General features: G+C 34.6%; 1 protein-coding gene across 1 annotated transcript in view; it reads left to right on the forward strand.

Moving 5' to 3' along the window:
* Positions 1 to 2,429: 2,429 nt before the first annotated feature.
* LOC135208783 (5-hydroxytryptamine receptor 5B-like) overlaps positions 2,430 to 18,254 on the forward strand; it is a 157,819-nt gene continuing 141,994 nt past the window's right edge. Inside the window, exon 1 of the mRNA XM_064241305.1 lies at positions 2,430 to 3,061. The gene's annotated coding sequence lies outside the window, so the exon portion shown is untranslated. The remainder of the gene's footprint in view (positions 3,062 to 18,254) is intronic.

Genomic DNA, 18,254 nt, shown 5'->3' on the forward strand with positions numbered 1-18,254 from the left:
ATATATATATATATATATATATATATATATATATGCATGCATATATATCCATATATATGTAGGCTACACATATTTATACACTTATATGTATTTATATGAATACATATAAACATACACACACACAAACATATATATAACGAGTATAATATATATATATATATATATATATTTATATATATATGTATATATATACATATATATATACATATATATATATATATATATATATATATATATATCTCCCCGATGCCATTTGGCAAGAGAGTAGTAAATAACTTCTCTCTCAGAATTTTCCATCATTCTTGTTTCTATCTGTTTCTGCTCCCCCCAAAAAAAATTCACCTACGAACTATACGTATTACATATTGAATTCCAATATCTTCACGCACGTAGACAAGATATATATATATATATATATATATATATATATATATATATATATATATATATATATATATATATATATATATATATATCTTGTCTACGTGCGTGAAGATATTGGAATTCAATATGTAGTACGTATAGTTCGTAGGTGAATTTTTTTGGGGGGGCAGAAACAGATAGAGACAACCTATATATATATATATATATATATATATATATATATATATATATATATATATATATATATATATATCTTGTCTACGTGCGTGAAGATATTGTAATTCAATATGTAGTACGTATAGTGCGTAGGTGAATTTTTTTTTCGCGGGGGTTGGGGGGATGCAGAAACAGATAGAAACAAGAATGATGAGAAATTCTGAGAGAGAAGTTATTTACTACTATCTTGCCAAATGGCTTCGGGGAGAAGAAGTTGGAAAGAAGTTAACCTGGGAGACCAGACAAAAACAGCTACGGGGAATATGTAGACTTGTAGAGGATTAGCGGTAATAGGTTGTTTTCATAGCGTGCCCTTTGAAAAGCCTCTCCTCTCCACCTCGATCCGAAAACATCAGCTCGTCTCTCGACCCATAACGCCAAGAAGAAGAAGAAGAAGAACCTTGGCTGTGCAGTTCGACGCCAGGAGTCGTCACGTCGTTATCAACACTTTGAACTTCCTGTTTATTGCTAGATATGAAAGACATCCTTCTATAACTGCCTCCTTTTCTGGCAACCTCTATTTCAGTACTGTTTACCAGTGGGAAGAAAATGAAATGACTGGTAAAAAAACTCTAAGGAAGCAGCCATCAGACCAGTGACGGCAATTCTTACTCATGTCCGCAAACCAAACCTCATGACATGGCAGCAGTTCTCTCTCTCTCTATCTCTCTCTCTCTCGGTTTACTTGACGCTATTCCTTGAATTTAACTTTACAATTAGCGGTCTCACCATAAAAACTTTATCATTTTAACACGTATAGACGTACGCAACTTCTAAATAAGGATTTCATATCTGTTTATTTGTCAAGGAAACATTTAAAAAAAATATAACCATAATGAGTCGTATAATATTAACGGAAAATATTCAGGCAACATTCCCTGTTTATCTATCCATCTGTCTCCGCCTGAAAATGATGAGGAAGAGAACGAGCGAAACAAAACGAACGGTAAATAGAAAAAAGGAAAAAAAAAAAGAAGATAAGACGGGTATGCTACTCGTACATTTTCTTTCACAAATGAATGCCTTAGGTCTGACTTATGGGCCGGGGGCAGAGGTCTTCACAGTGTCAAAGTTCCCTAGCGGACGACAAAAGTTCTGAATACAAGGAATCTTAGAGGGGAAAAAATAATCAAATTTTGAAGACTAACTGTACAGGTGTTGCATAATGTTAAAGGAGGATAAGGCTGGAGTATAATAATCATATTAATAATTCAAGAAAATGAGCAATTATAATGTCAAACTTTTATACTAATAAATAGCAATTATAATAATTGTATTATTGATTAGCAATTATAATAGTAAATATTGCATTAACATTAATTATAATATTAATATTGCATTAATGATTAGAAATTATGAAAATACTATATTAATAATTAGCAATTATCCAAATCAATTTTAGTTTAATAACTAGCACTTATAATAATAAATACAATCGTATCAATAACGTTCACGGGAAAATGAAATTGATTAAAAGAGTTATTATTCCTCTTCATCACAACAACAACCACAAGCAGAAGTTGCAGTTGTGCATTTATGTATTGAATTGCATCGCTTTTGATAAAAAAAAATATGAAACCGATATACTAATCAGCCTGAAGGAAATAATTACAAAGTAATGAAACCCTTATACCGCAGCGGCGATGAAGAAGCCTCTCTTTTGAGAAAGACTAAGATGAAAACTTTTGTATAGTACTCAAGGATGATGGAGAGAGAGAGAGAGAGAGAGAGAGAGAGAGAGAGGCACTAACACGAACGAGCAGCCAGCCAGTCTCTCCCTCTCTCCCTCGCTCTCTCTCTCTCACACACACACTGGCTCTTCTTAAAGCCAGTCTTAGCTTGGGCATCATTTCTGGTGTGGCCAGGATAGTGAACGCACGTACCCATTTATATAGCCCATCCCTCGGCCCACCTGTGAACAACTGCCCCGTCCGCGAAGCTCATATGCCCACCAACAACTGCAATCGCTCGTACGAGAGTAGAAAACGCGAGGCGCCCTTGATAGAAATACATAATCCAAACTTTATTGATGTCTGTGGTGATCCTGTTTGGTTAGTTCTCCTCTCTAGCAATAAAGGAGGTGGTTATTTTTCCTTCGTATTCAAAGTGCAGTTTTCTGTGTGTTTGTGTGTGTGTCTCTCTCTCTCGCCTGCCCTCCCTCCTCCCTCCTCCCTCTTCTTCTTCTTCTCCTCCTCTTTCTGCTTCTTCTCTCTAACTGTTTACATCGAAGGTCAGAGATTACCGCGGCGATGATGAAGAATCCACAACGAAATCAGTGTCTGACGAGAAAAAAGGTTTTTAGGAAGTGAAATAGTGAGTACAGCGAATATTGCAAGAAACGTCCAGAGAAATTTGTTCTTCCACGGGGACTTTTTCCGAGTGGCTGTTGCTTTATTTGTTTTTCATAGACCGTTCGAGCCCTGCTAAAGCCGAGTTCAGAAGACTGCCCAGTAAATCAAAGGTAAGTTCCCTTGTCCTTGATGAGTTTAGCTATTAATGTTGAAAAAGGGAAAGAAAAATTAGTCCTGTATCAAACTGTTGAACTGCTACTTACTCTAAATAACCCATTGCAGGATTTCACTTGAAATACAGACTGCTCTGAAGATTATTCATCTACATTAGTGTACATTCTAACTCCCTGCCTGGGTGTAACTTTGACGTTGGGCAACTATTATTCATTTGCGGTGCAAGAAACCCTTTCTACCATCTTCGTTGTTCGGCGTTGCTGTGTTACCTGCTTTATTTACTTATGCAAATTGGCCATTTTGAATGATTAACAGAAGAAACAGTTTCTTTTAATATTCCTCAGGCACTTGGAAGGAATATACAATACTGTGATTTTGAAAAATTCTAACATGATTATTTGCATGCATGAACAGTGAACACTTAAAAAAAATATTAGTGAATGTGTAAGTAAGTGTCGTTACATATATTATATATTATATTATATATATATATATATATATAGATATTATATATAATATATATATAATATATATATATATATATTATAATAATATATAATGTTTGTGTGTTTGCGCGTGCGCAAGCCCGTGTTGGGTATGAGTGAGTGTTTTGCCTTTGTGAGTATACGGAAGTTTTAAAGAAACAACTCAGTGTTTCTACACTCTTGCTTAAAATTATAATAGCGTCTTTGTTTACAATCATCTGCCTACACTTAATTACTATAATTAGACATGGGGGAACTAGTCTCTCTCTCTCTATCTCTCTCCCTCTCTCTCATCCGCTCATCCTCTCTCTCTCTCTCATCTCTCTCTTCTCGTCTCCGATTGTACGCAGGAAAAGATTTAACTTTTTTTTTTTTTTTTTACTGGGACGAGCAATATTTTGCCAGAAAAAATCGTTTAACATCGTCAAATAATTTAATGCTGTTTATTGTGACACCATTCTCCACCACGATGTCTCATTGTAATTGTTTACATTGCCCGAGACAGTCGCTTGCACAAGAAAAGAGTCGTGATTTGCAAAGCACACAGCGGGAGGACTTAAAAACTTATTATTATTATTATTATTATTATTATTATTATTATTATTATTATTATTATTATTATTATTATTATTTATATAAAAATCTCATAATCACACGAGTCTCTGAAATGGTGAAGCAGCAATAATGATGATGATAATAATAATGGTGAAGGAAGCTTTCGTTTCATATATATTTTCAATATAAGATTGATAAGGTCGACATATATTAATTCCGGGGTAGAGCGAACTGGATAATATTAAAGGACATTTGTAGCTTAATGCATGTATATGAATCACGGTGATGTGATAAAAATTCTTATATATAATATACGTATATATATATTCACATATCTATTTTTAATATATATTTAAACATCAATGTGGATTTCTCCACCATTTCCGTACCCATTATTGCTGCTGTTATGGTATTCATGGCAAGGATTCTCTACATTTACAAAGGCAATTTTGCTCAGACATCGTCATATTTTAGACAAAAAATTAAAGCGTTAACTTCGAGTACTGTCGGTTATGCAGATCAGAGAGAGAGAGAGAGAGAGAGAGAGAGAGAGAGAGAGAGAGCAACGCCACCTGATACGCAGAGTCCTTCAAAGAATTTTTCTTCATAGCTGGATTACTGATAGAGGTCTCAAAACGACCCTTATCGCTCATATACGGTGATAAAAACGATTGAAATTTTATAGAATTTTGACAGCGATCAGGACACCGGTCATTCACATTTAAAACAAATACTTGCATTTGGCCTCATACATACATACCAGAGATCCAATAGCATATATATTATTCGAACTATGTTATTTTCCCCAAGGTATATTTAAACGACCTTGATTTTCCCTAAACTGGTTGTCCAGTGTTTACCATCCAGCGGTAAGCGTCAAAGCTTAACTAATACGGATACATAACTACATACATACATACATACATACATACAAACATGCATAAGTTCTTACAGTAGATAGGTATTTATGCTTTATTATTTTCCCCCAGAGTAGCTGCACTATGTTAACCATCTAACGGAAAGTGTAAAAGCTTAAATGATTGCATAGTATCTACTGTTACTGCCATTAATACTTCGGCTGCTATATTTTTTCCATTGCATCATTTCTTTATAATAAACAGGATTGTTATACAATGACGTCTCGAGGGATTTTTACATGAAAACAATATATAAATTCCACTTGTCATAAAATTATATATAAATTCCACTAGCCATAAAATTATATATAAATTCCACTAGTCATAAAATTATGAGTTCCTTCACCTAGTAGGACGACAAGGAAATCTAATTTCAATTCATAAAACTAGATTTTACCATAAGGTGTATCTGGCGAAGAGTTTGTTCTGATTGGACTCGAAACCGTATGAAAAGTTTTAGTACTTATGAGAGAAGGAGGTCCAAGCTAGCTGACAACCAGTCTATATGAGGAGTTATTGGCAGCAGAATATCGTTCTCAGATAGTGTGTTCATGTATGTATATAATGTACAGCCACACACACACACATTTATATGTATATATATATATAATATATATATATATATATATATATATATATATATATATATATATATAGCAGACAGAGGCAGGCAGTTGCTAAAAACTTCATCAAACAATCGAAGTCAGAGAAGGACACGCATGTCGAAATCAGATGGCTTTATTATCATTGCCGACGTTTCTTAACAAGAAGTCCCATTTCAAGGCTTTTAAACTAATTTACAAAAAACGTGTATAAATATATATATATATATATATATATATATATATATATATATATATATATTTATATGTATATATATATATATATATATATAGATATACATATATATATTTATATATATGTATATATATATATATATATATATAATATATATATAATATATATATATATATATATATATATATTATATATATGGCGAATGAAAACCACACATCACGGGCTGTTTGCATTATCAACGTTTCGTAATAATTTACAGAATTATACCGTAATTGCATAAAAAACGTGATAAAAACACTAACATTAAAACCTCTAAAAAATCATAAGAAATAACTTTCGAAAACTTATAAGAAATAACTAAGAGTAAGAATAAACCAAATAAAAGCACAATTGACCTGGAGGTGCGACAAGAAGGAATTAATTGAAAACCAAACACCGCAGTAGGATGTCAAGACGAATTCAACAGACTTGCGGAAGTCTGGGCATTTAACAATGGTAAAAGCTGTTTCATAAATAATAATACTAATAATTCTAGGATAATTTAATCTTGAGAGTTAGCATTATGGCCGATGTTTCTGGAATCTTTGTTCTAAAAACAGGTTTTACATTGTTTTGAGTGGTTTCCAATATTTGAGCGCTGCCAGGCGAAAACTGACTCCTAGATATGGATCAATGCGCACCTTAAAAACCCTACTATAGTAGATTCACATCAACCGTGCATTTGATGTCTAGGCCAGTCACTTACGACGCTCCTGATTGTCTGTTGATAAGCCAATCACAGAGCTGGAAACTCTCAGTCTCTCAGGAGAGTTTTCATAGGCAGGAAACATGTTCCACCTCTCTTGAGGGATACTTTTGAAAGACGTATCCCTCAGGAAAAGCGGAACATAGATTCTACCTCAATAGTGACTGAGAGTTTCCAGCCCTATGATTGGCTTATCAACAGCCAATCAGGAGCGTCGTAAGGGACTGGCATAGACATCAAATGCACGGATGATGTGAATTTACTATAGTGGATCTCACACACACACACACACACACACACACACACACACACATATATATATATATATATATATATATATATATATATATATATATATATATATATAATTTGGAGGCTGTCCCGGACTTGTAGAGTCGTCACGCCACCAAAATGGAAAAAGGAACGCGCGTACATTTCTAAAAACTTCACCTAAACTAACTACTTTCGACAACAACTGATGAAGTGAAATGAACTGTTCATAACAGTTCTATCCTCTGGTAAAATGTTCAACACACTGAGAGGAGACTTTTAGAAGCTAATAGAACAAAGTCACTTATTCTCGTTTATGTTTTTTGAAAAAAATGGAAAATGAAATTTGCACAAAAGGAGTTTAATTTCTTCGCCTTCAGTTTCTTGAGAAATATGGACAGCCCGACTTGGAATATTACTCAGTAACCTGCCATATGATTATTTGACCACCAGTCTGTATCTGAATTATAAGAGAACAGAGTATAGAATTTAAAGGCCAAGCGCTGGTACCTACCTATGAGGTCATTCAGAGCAACGGAAATTTACAGTTAAAAGGTGCACTATAAATCAATAATAAAGAGGCGGTGGAAAGTAAGATGGAAGACAGAGAATATGAACATAGGTATAGTAAAAGGAATGAAAGGTGTTGTTGCATGCAGCTAGGGACCAAAGGGACGCTGCAGAGAGCCTTAAGTAATGCTTACAGTGCACCGCATGAGGTGCACTGACAGTAATAATCCCCAACAGTATGCCTGATATATGTATCAACAGAAGACATGTTACCTGTCACAAAAGTACGTGCACACGAGCACTCCCCAGTACGTTTACATAAGGTGTTGCAAGGGGTAATACGTGCGCACCATACAATTTGTGAAACGGCTCGATCTAACCTTCATAATACATATGACGCTATACTCTTTCATCCCATAATATCAAGGCCCGTTTGATCCGTTGAATACTTAGGTAAGTGACTGACCAGAATTACCATGTATCCTCGGCGTATGAGGCGGGTTACTGTCCTTTTAAAGCCAGGGTATAGTCAAGACCTCAGTTACGAAATATACGGTCGATACCTTCCGCAACTACTTTTTAGACTGGGAAGTGTATCCAAGAAGTCAAGAGGTTATTGTAGCTATTAAAAATACGCCCACACACACACACACACACACACACACACACACACACATATATATATATATATATATATATATATATATATATATATATACATATATATATATATATATATATATATATATATATATATATATATATATATATATATATATATATATATTATGCATGTACATGTGTATGTGTGTATAAAGAGGGAGAGCGAGCGAGCGAGATGTATAAACTACAGCCTAAAGAAATTACTTCTACAATATCAGTGGAACGAAAATGATTTCGCTCATTCTTTCAATTAAAATAAAAAAAGCAAATCCAATATGAAGGTCCTGGCCTGTGTTTCAGTTTTAAAAAACTATGACCAACCAAATTCACAAATCACGTGCTAATTTGACATCCTCTTACACAATCAGAGCTTAAGGAAATATAATTCTGCAGAGGAGATGTAATTTTGTGAAAGAAATGTAATTCTGCATAGGAAATGTAATTTTGCGAGGGAGAGGTGATTCTGTAAAGAAAATGTAATTCTGCAAAGGAAAGATAATTCTGCAAAAGAAATGTAATTTTGAAAATGAAATGTAATTCTTCAAGGGGAAGCATATTTATGAGAAGGAAATGTAATTCTGCGAAGGAAATGTAATTTTGCAAAGGAAATGTAATTCTGCGAGGGAAACATAATTCTGAGAAGGAAATGTAATTCTGCAAAGGAAAGGTAATTTTGTGAAGGAAATGTAATTTTGCAAAGGAAATGTAATTCTGCGAAGGAAACATAATTCTGAGAAGGAAATGTAATTCTGCGAAGGAAATGTAATTTTGCAAAGGAAATGTAATTCTGTGATGGAAATTTAATTCACAAAGGAAATGTAAATCTGTGAAGGAACTGCAATTTTGAGAAGGAAATGTACAAATCAAGTGTTTGTTTCCTGCATGAAACTGAAAGACCTTCATCAAAGTAAAACAGCCCTCGTTGGTATAAGGGTTTACCTCAAGACCTAAGTGATAAAAGTTGTAAATTCACTTATTAAACTATGTAAATAAATAACACCTGCCCTTACGGATGTGCGACATTTTCCCGGAGAGATGAGAGAAGTTAGAACAAGATCATATATATATATATATATATATATATATATATATATATATATATATATATATATATATATATACATATATATATATATATATATATATATATATATATATATATATATATATATGTAAACTGACTTCTTTGACTTTTCATATTTCCTTACTCCTGTTTTCAATAATTCTTCAGTGTCCTAATCCAGAACTTTGAAGAATTATTGAATACAGAAGTAAGGAAATATAAAGAATTTTTCATCAAAGACGACCGCCTAAAACAAAATTATATATATATTTTATAATATGTGATACATGTTTACCTATATATATATATATATATATATATATATATATATATATATACATACATATACATATATATATATATATATATATATATCATATATATATTATAATTATATATATATATATATATATTACTATATATATGCTGGGTATATCAATTTTGAAAAGTCATCAACACCGAGGCCAGATCAGACAGCCAGACAGACAGACAGACAGAGCCATACATGTCTGTGGAAGTAAGTCAGTCAGTCACGGGAATCCTACTGAAATGACTATCAAGGCTCCTAAGGATGCCTATGGCCGTAACCCCAGTAGGATGAAGGGAGACTTCTCCTCATTCCCTCCCACTCCCTACCCTTGACTGGACAGATGAAGGCAGATTAGTATGGAGTGGGGTGAGGTCCTTTATCTCTACTGCCTTTGTTGAAAAGGGATTCGAGTGATACAGAATAAGACATTGTTGTTGTTGTCGTTGACTTTTTTTTCTTTTTTTTTTGAGTCTGTACAAACAATTGGCTGTTACCGAAGACTGCTAAATTTAAACGTGGCCATATTTGGCATGAATCACTTTGTAGTTGCAATTCCTGACGCGAAAAAATTATTCTTCTCTCTTTTCTCGTTACGTAAATGACGATAAAAAAAAAAATATCATGATGGTAAACTAAGGACCAGTTAGACAAGTGTCATTAGATAAAAAGTTTTTTTGTTTTGTTTTTTAAGTTTAATAGTGATTTAAGTCTTCAGTCATACGTAGCTATTTATTAGAGCACCTTTTGCCGGGAGTCACATGCAATAATCTTTAAATAATAATAATAATAATAATAATAATAATAATAATAATAATAATAATAATAATAATAATAATAATATGAATTAATTAATCCCGCAGACTGCTGGCTACGGAGTTTGTGGGAAAAAATAAAGCCCTTCGGATTAAGGTTCGAATTTAGGAAATACGTGATTTTCGTGAAAAAAAATCATAAGCACATTAGATAAATAAACAATCGTGAGAACGAGTTTGTCAGAGTCATTTGGTACAAACTGGATGGTACTGGAAGAGCTAGTTGGTGGATGTAATGGCGAAGAGAAGTGCCCCTGGCCATACCCAACCACTGTCTGCCCAAAGCAAAAGTTTAAATTGAAAGCAGTTATATTGAAAGCACTTATAGCTAGAGAGGATGCGGGTGAATACTCTACTGCAAATGTGAACGAACAAGAGATTTTGATCAGAAGAAAGGGAGAATATCGTCTAAAGACAAAATGAATAACAACGACCAAGGTGTATTTGTGTCTATAATCCTGGGTAGAAATAGGGGATACACTGAATATAAGTGGTAGGTTGTGGGAATGGAGAGTAAACTAAAGGGAGAAAAAGGAGCCTGTCCGAGAATAAATTGTACGAAAGAAAAAATAATAATTTACAAGTATACAAGAAGATGAACGAACAGGTGGGAAATAAAAGAAGGCATAAAAATGTTAAATGCCAAGATGAACCTCATCCAGTAGTTTAGGGAGAAGTTGTTCTCCACATAAAGTGCAGCGAAAATGGTTGAAGGCAAAATATGTCTCAGTATGAAAATGTGAATCATTATTGTTATTAATCAGAAGAGGAAACCTATTCATATGGAACAAGCCCACAGGGGCAACAAACTTGAGATTCAAGCTTCCAAAGAATATGGTGTTCATTACGAAGAAGGATGACGAGATAAAAGGAAATACAGAAAAAAGAGACCCAACTTATTAAAAAAAAATTAATAGATAAATTAACAAACATAAAAATGAATTAAAATGCAAGCAGAATAGTATTAGGGGAGTAATGTATTGTAACTTCGCTTAAACTTCTGCAGTTCCAATTGAACGACTTCCTCTGAAAAGGATGCAGTACTTAATCAATGAAGTTTACTGATAAATAGTTGAATCCAGAGTGGAAAAGAGGAGACGGCTGATGGTCAAGAGACGAGATTGAATTAGGAGCAATGCTCGCGAAAGTGATGTTGAGGAATTAAGGAATGCTATCAAGAGCTTTGAAGAACAGGAGGTACCAGGAGTGGATGGGATTACAAGTGAGACGTCAAGGTATAATGTGGTGAAAGCATGATTGGTAGGCTGACCAGGGTGTTTAAGATACTTCTGAGTGAGTAAAATGTTCCGAGGGAATACGTAAAGACGAAGTGTTCCTTTGTATAAGGGAAAGGTGGCAGAAGAACTAATAAGAAATCTTTAGAGAGAATTAGACAAATGAGGAAGTGTGTAGAGTAGCTGTTTATTAATAGAAGTTTAATAGTAAAATTAGAACGTGTAGGTGTAAGTGACAAGTTTTCTGTAAAAGATTGTCTAAGAATGGTTACCTATCTTCTTTATGCGTTTTAGAAGTCAGAGAAAGAACTGTAGGCAAACAGTTATGGTATCAGATAATGGGCCTGGAACAGAAAACAGAATGGCCGCAGTTCGCAGATGAAACTGCTGACTAGGGATAATGAAGCTAAACTGAAAACTAGTGATTGATTGACTATTATAGATACTAAAACTGGCGCTATATCACCTAGATTATTAACTCTGCAATGAATTAAGAAAAAAGAAAACTGAACAATAAATAAATAAACAACTAAAAAAAGTAGTTTTATATGACTACTGAAAGTTTGAAAAGTTTACAAGACAAGAAAGGTAAAAGTAAATATGAGGTGATTAAGGTAAATAGAGACGAGGAAAATGTAGAAAAGAATGGTGGCATGCATGATGGGAAAAATGAAAGCAGATGTCAATGAAGAAAGTAGAATGGGAGAAAGGTTGAATCACAGACCAGGTGAAGCAAGAAAAAGCAGCAAAGCGTGTTGGAAAGACCTGAAAGAAAATTCTGTAGTGCCTACAGATGCCAAAAGTTGGAGTGAATGGTGGGACAGTTCAGCCGAATCTCCTTTTGAGGTGAATTCTTTGTGTACCATATGTGGCATTGCACAGACCGTGATGGCGAAAAAATGTGGAGATCAGCAGAAGTGGTAAAAAAAAGGTTACCATTGGTGAAGAGATGGGCCAGGGTGTTTTGTGGTAGCCTGGTCATCATAAAAGATAAATAAATTATGATAGTTTGGTGGAACGAATTGCGTTGGAGGAAGGGGTAATGGAAGACCTACAAAGTTAGAAAGGATTTGACAGATGGTTAAGAAAGAGACGGTGGAGTGAAAGAGACTTAATACATAAGAAGTGAAAGATTAAATACAAAACAGTTGAATGGTGCAATACGATATACAATGAAAATACCGTTGGATAAAAAAGTCAAGTATATCTTAGTTTAACCAGACCACTGAACTGATTACCAGCTCTCATGCGGCTGGCCCGAAGGATTAGATATTTTTACGTGGCTATGAACCAATTGGTTACCAAACGACGGGACCTACAGCTTCTTGTGGGATCCGAACCACATTATATCGAGATATGAATTTATAATCACCAGAAATAAATTCCTTTCATTCCAAGCTGCCAGAGCAGGGAGTCGAACTCCTGACTACAGAATCGGTAGGCGACCACGTAAACCACTGTCTCAGGAGGAACTGATACCGTTGGGAAACCTTCTGCAAATTGGGTTCATCCACAGTTCAGCAACTCAACTATGACTGTAACGACAACTAGCTTATTTTCTCTGTAACGCCTATTAGCGGAAATGGGTTACGGAAAGGAGGAAACTGAATTACGGACCTTTTAGATGCGAGCCTTATGCGCTACCACTAAGGTAGACTCCCAAGTTCTTTATTATTTTCTAAGGATTGGGAAGGCAACCCTTGTTCTTCTTCCTGATTGTGGCTGATTCTATTATTCTATTACCCACTTCCAGCATCAAGCTTGTGGCACAGATCTTGCAATTGCCTCCCTGGTGTTCTATTGTCGAATTAAAGTTAGGCGGTACATTTCATACGCACGCGCACACACACACGCATACATATATATATATATATATATATATATATATATATATATATATATACGTATATATGTATACATACATATCTATTTATATATATAATGCATATATGTGTAAATTTTTATATATACAGTAACAAAAACTTTATCAGAAAGCAAGACACCCCAGTGTCTGTAAGGTCAGTTATTGCATTATACACAACAAAACACACACACACACACACACACATATATATATATATATATATATATATATATATATATATATATATATATATATATATATATATATATATATATAAAATATGTATCTGCGTGATTGTGTGCGTGCGCATATTTGTTAATTGGTGTGATTTTCGGATCCTTATTGTTGTTTCGAGTCTGTTCAAATTATTTTATTTTACAATGCTTAAACTTGTTCTGCCTTTCACCTCAACTCATCAAACAGATTACGATGAAAATAACGGTACAAGAAGCGAGGGAGATGAGAAGGACAAACGCTTCCTTGTTTCCCACAGCAGTCCTTACTGTACAATATCCTGAGAAAAGCTTCCAGACAGCGGCGAATCCTACGCTATAAATATATCAAAATATCAAAAGGGACCGTATACAGAGAAGTCCTTACTACCCACGCAGCGACGAGTCATAGGTATATGACCATTCTTAAATACGATTAATTAGCAGACAGACCCAGACGGGAGAAGTAGGATGCAAGAAGGATCGCTGATAAAAAAAATAAAAAAATAAATAAAAAAATAAACGACAACAACTCGTCGCTAATAATTCTCATCACGTCCCACAAGATGTGACGTCACTCAAGAATGCTGCGGACCTGTTGACTACTTGTTCGAAATGTCAATTACGTTTAGAAATGTTGTCTCTAATTAAGAGATGGATTCTGTCCTTCTCCGTCACTTCGGGTATTGGAGTGGTAGGGTATTGCACAACTCTCGACGAGTGACAAAAACTGAGGTACCCATCCCCTCCCACCCCCCCCGATGGTCACTCACCTCCCCCCCCCCACCCCCACCCAAGGGATTTGTATCACATCGGAATTCTGACGAAATGGGTATCATTATTTTAACTCATTTATCGTTTTGATTCGCCTTTCTTAAACAATGTGATTCAGCTCCTTTGCTCAAATTCCTTCGATTCTTTATTTTAAACTCCTTCCATCCTCGATTCTAAATTCCTTCGATTCTTTATTCAAAATTACTTTTATTCTTGACTCTAAACTCCCTCGATTCTTGAGTTTAAATTCCTTCGATTCTTTACTCTAAATTCCTTTTATTCTTGACTCTAAATTCCCTCGATTCTTGACTCGAAATTCATTTTATTCTTGAATTTAAATTCCATCGATTCTTTATTCTAAATTCCTTTTATTCTCGACCCTAAATTCATTCGATTTTTGACTTTGAATTCCTTTTATTTTTGACTCTAAATTCCTTCGATTCTTGACTCTGATTTCCTTCGATTCCTGACTCTAAATTCCTTTCATTCTTTACTCTATATTTCTTTTATTCTTGAATCTAAATTCTTTCGATTCTTGACACTAAATTCCTCTTATTCTTGACTTTAAATTCCTTTTATTCTTGACTTTAAATTCCTTCGACTCTTGACTGTAAATTCTTTTCATTCTTGACTCTAAATTCCTTCGACTCTTGACTCTAAATTCTTATTATTTTTTACTCTAAATTCCTTCCATTCTTGACTCTGATTTCCTTCGATTCCTGACTCTAAATTCCTTTCATTCTTCACTCTATATTTCTTTTATTCTTGACTCTAAATTCCTTCGATTCTTGACTCTAAATTCCTTTTATTCTTGACTTTAAATTCTTTCGACTCTTGGTTCTAAATTCCTTCGACTCTTGGTACTAAATTCCTTCGATTCTTGACTGTGAATTCTTTTCATTCTTTACTCTACATTTCTATCATTCTTGACTCTAAATTCCTTCGAATCTTGACTCTAAATTCCTTAGGCCCATGGCATGCTGAGGCTTATCCAAACATCTACGTCACTCCAGTTTCGGATAAACAAAAATTTTTTTTCCTGAGATTTTATACTCTTGAAATGTCGTCGTCAATATAATATCCCAGTTGGAAGAATCGTTTTAAATGTAAGAAAACGGGCGTCAGGTCTTCAAGGTAAATCATTTGGTACTTCCCCCTGAAAGCTCGTCGATCAACATGAATGCAGGCTGCTAATGTTCCTCGACTCAACTGCCAGTTGCTCGTAATTCATATCACATTATCTATTTTCCAGTCACCTCTGACTTCAGTTATTATTTATATGCAAATGAAACTCTCTCTTCATTATTATTATCTCTCTCTCTCTCTCTCTCTCTCTCTCTCTCTCTCTCTCTCTCTCTCTCTCTCTCATAGATCAATATCCTGTTTTAAGTACTGTTTTGTTGTGAAGAGTAGTCCTTTTACATAATACTTATACAATGTGAACCAGCTGCGTCCATAAATTTTCAGCGAGTATAGCACATAATAAAAGCAATTGGAATCCTGAGGCAATACTGTTAAGAAGGTCTTCCGTAAAATCCAGGTCAAGTAGATGCAGTTCATTTTTAAACAGTTGGTTTGTACGACTTCCTTTATTGTGATTCTCTCGTGTGAAGTGTCTAGGATAACTGGAAATCTTATGTGCTACATCAAATAGCTTGCGCGCGAAAAGCGTGCGTCAACTTTGGTAAGCGTTACAGTCATGTGTACACACACATAAATATTACATACATGTGTCCGTGATTGTGTGTGTGTGCGTGTTTATTGCATGTAAATGTGTGGTTATGTACAGGAAATTGTAAGCTATTTAATCTCTTAATAAACATCCATACATTCATTTGTATACCTAACTAACCCTCTATACACGTCATTTTGATATCGAGTTTTTAAACGGTGTACACACACATAAATATTACATACATGTGTCCGTGACTGTGTGTGTGTGTATATATTTTATTGTATGTAAATGTGTGGTTATGTACAGGAAATTGTAAGCTATTGCATCTCTTAATAAATATCCATACATTCATTTGTATACCTAACTAACCCTCTATACACGTCACTTTCCTATCCAGTTTATAAACGGTTACTGTTCTTCAGCGGTGAATGAAACATCAAGTAAAACACTTTAGCATCAGACTGTTAGACTTTAATATGGCAGCTGCCGCCGTCTTAAAGAGTCTGTAAATATTTATGTATTATTATCCGGGCACTGGAGGGCGTTGCTTGTTTTTGTTGTCCCAGTCGATCGTCTGCAACCTTGCGAACATTCGGGTGTGAGTTTGCCTTCACATTATGCAACGGGAGGGAAGCCGCTCGCCAGGAGAAAAGACCAAGTCCTTCCCCCTTCCTCCCTTCTCCTCCTCCTCACTCCTCTCTTCGATCCTGTCCTACTCACTTCGAACACCATCCAGGAAAAAGGAGGATACCGGCCAAGATGAAACAAGTGAAAAAATGCGCCGAATCGAGTTTTCTTTACAGCGTATAATTAAAGCCAACGGAAATAGATCTATCTCTCGGTGGTCTGGGTATAATGCTGTATGAGCACGAAACTTTCAACCGGCCGTGGTGGCATGTCCTATAGCGTTGCCAAACGCACGATTATGGCAAACTTTAACCGTGAATAAAATAAAAACTATAGAGGCTAGAGGGCTGCAATTTGGTATAATTGATGATTGAAGGGTGGATGATCAACGTACCAATTTGCAGCCCAGTCTAAACAGTTTTAAAGATCTGACGGCGGGCAGAAAACGTACGGACGGACAGACAAACGGCCATCTCAAGTTTTCTTTTACAGAAGACTAAAATAGGAAGATTTTCTCAGTCTTTCTCCCGGTTTCTGTTTGCGGCTTCCTTGATTTACTACCCAGAAATGAAGGTGGAGAAGCAGCAGCCTGGAAGACGCCATCTTTCATATTTAGTTACCGGGTTCCTTTCGTGTCAAGGACTGCTCTCCTCTGACATGAAATGTGTTATTAGTCTAATGCCTCTCTCTACCAACAACGAGAAATACAAGAGTACACTTACAATTTGTTAAAGATAATTTTTTCCTGGGAGTAAACCACCTTTACTTTAGACCATTTCCACAATAGTCTTCTAGGGAAACAGAACACCAATTATTTCTACGTTTTTGAACGTTCATTGCCACATCATATCGTCTGGAGGCCAGCCATAATCATAAATTACGTAAATCTTTCTGTATTTAGCACTTTCTCGCTGATTTCATATACAAAATTGAGACTTTAATCATCTTTGCTTCCTTTAAAAAGCATTCTATATTTATTATGGCATAAATCTTTGATGCTTCATAATCGTATTAGTTTTGCAATTATGACCACGGACAAGAAAAATCGAAAATTGAATGATCACTGAGGTACAACAAGGACACGATATACTGTATATATGTAAAATTAACTCAAAATAAGTGACTGGAAATAAAAAAACAGATAAAGGAACGGACGCTGCAGAAAATTATGAATAACTATCCTTCAAAAAATAAAGTATCAAATAACGTTTTCAAATGGAAAAAAAAAAAGTTTTTTCTAGTTAATTTGTCTTTTCCAGGTATTTCACTTTTCTCACTTAACCAATATTAATAACCTAACGGTTATTTGTTTGGTTTTGTATACAAATATATGTATGTATGTATGTTGTATATATGTATATGCATATATCTAATATGTATGTATATGTATGTAGTACTATATATGGTGTGTGTGTATGTGTGTTTGATTTGCTAAACTGTCATGAAAATTAACCTTTGTAATAATACCCATCTGATTAATAGGCATAACTTATATTAATATCATTGTTACTATAAATGGCCGTTAGTCTTCAAATGAGTCGGTTCAATATTTGTGTCGACTTAACGAAGACTGATGGGCAAGAAAACTGAATTTACAGGAGGCTCTTAAAATCATTAATTGTCTTTTTATCTTTCTGAAGGAAACGAAGCAAAGAATTCAAATATTAATGAAAA

Source organism: Macrobrachium nipponense, chromosome 35 (assembly GCF_015104395.2).
Source record: "Macrobrachium nipponense isolate FS-2020 chromosome 35, ASM1510439v2, whole genome shotgun sequence".
NCBI lineage: Eukaryota > Metazoa > Arthropoda > Malacostraca > Decapoda > Palaemonidae > Macrobrachium > Macrobrachium nipponense.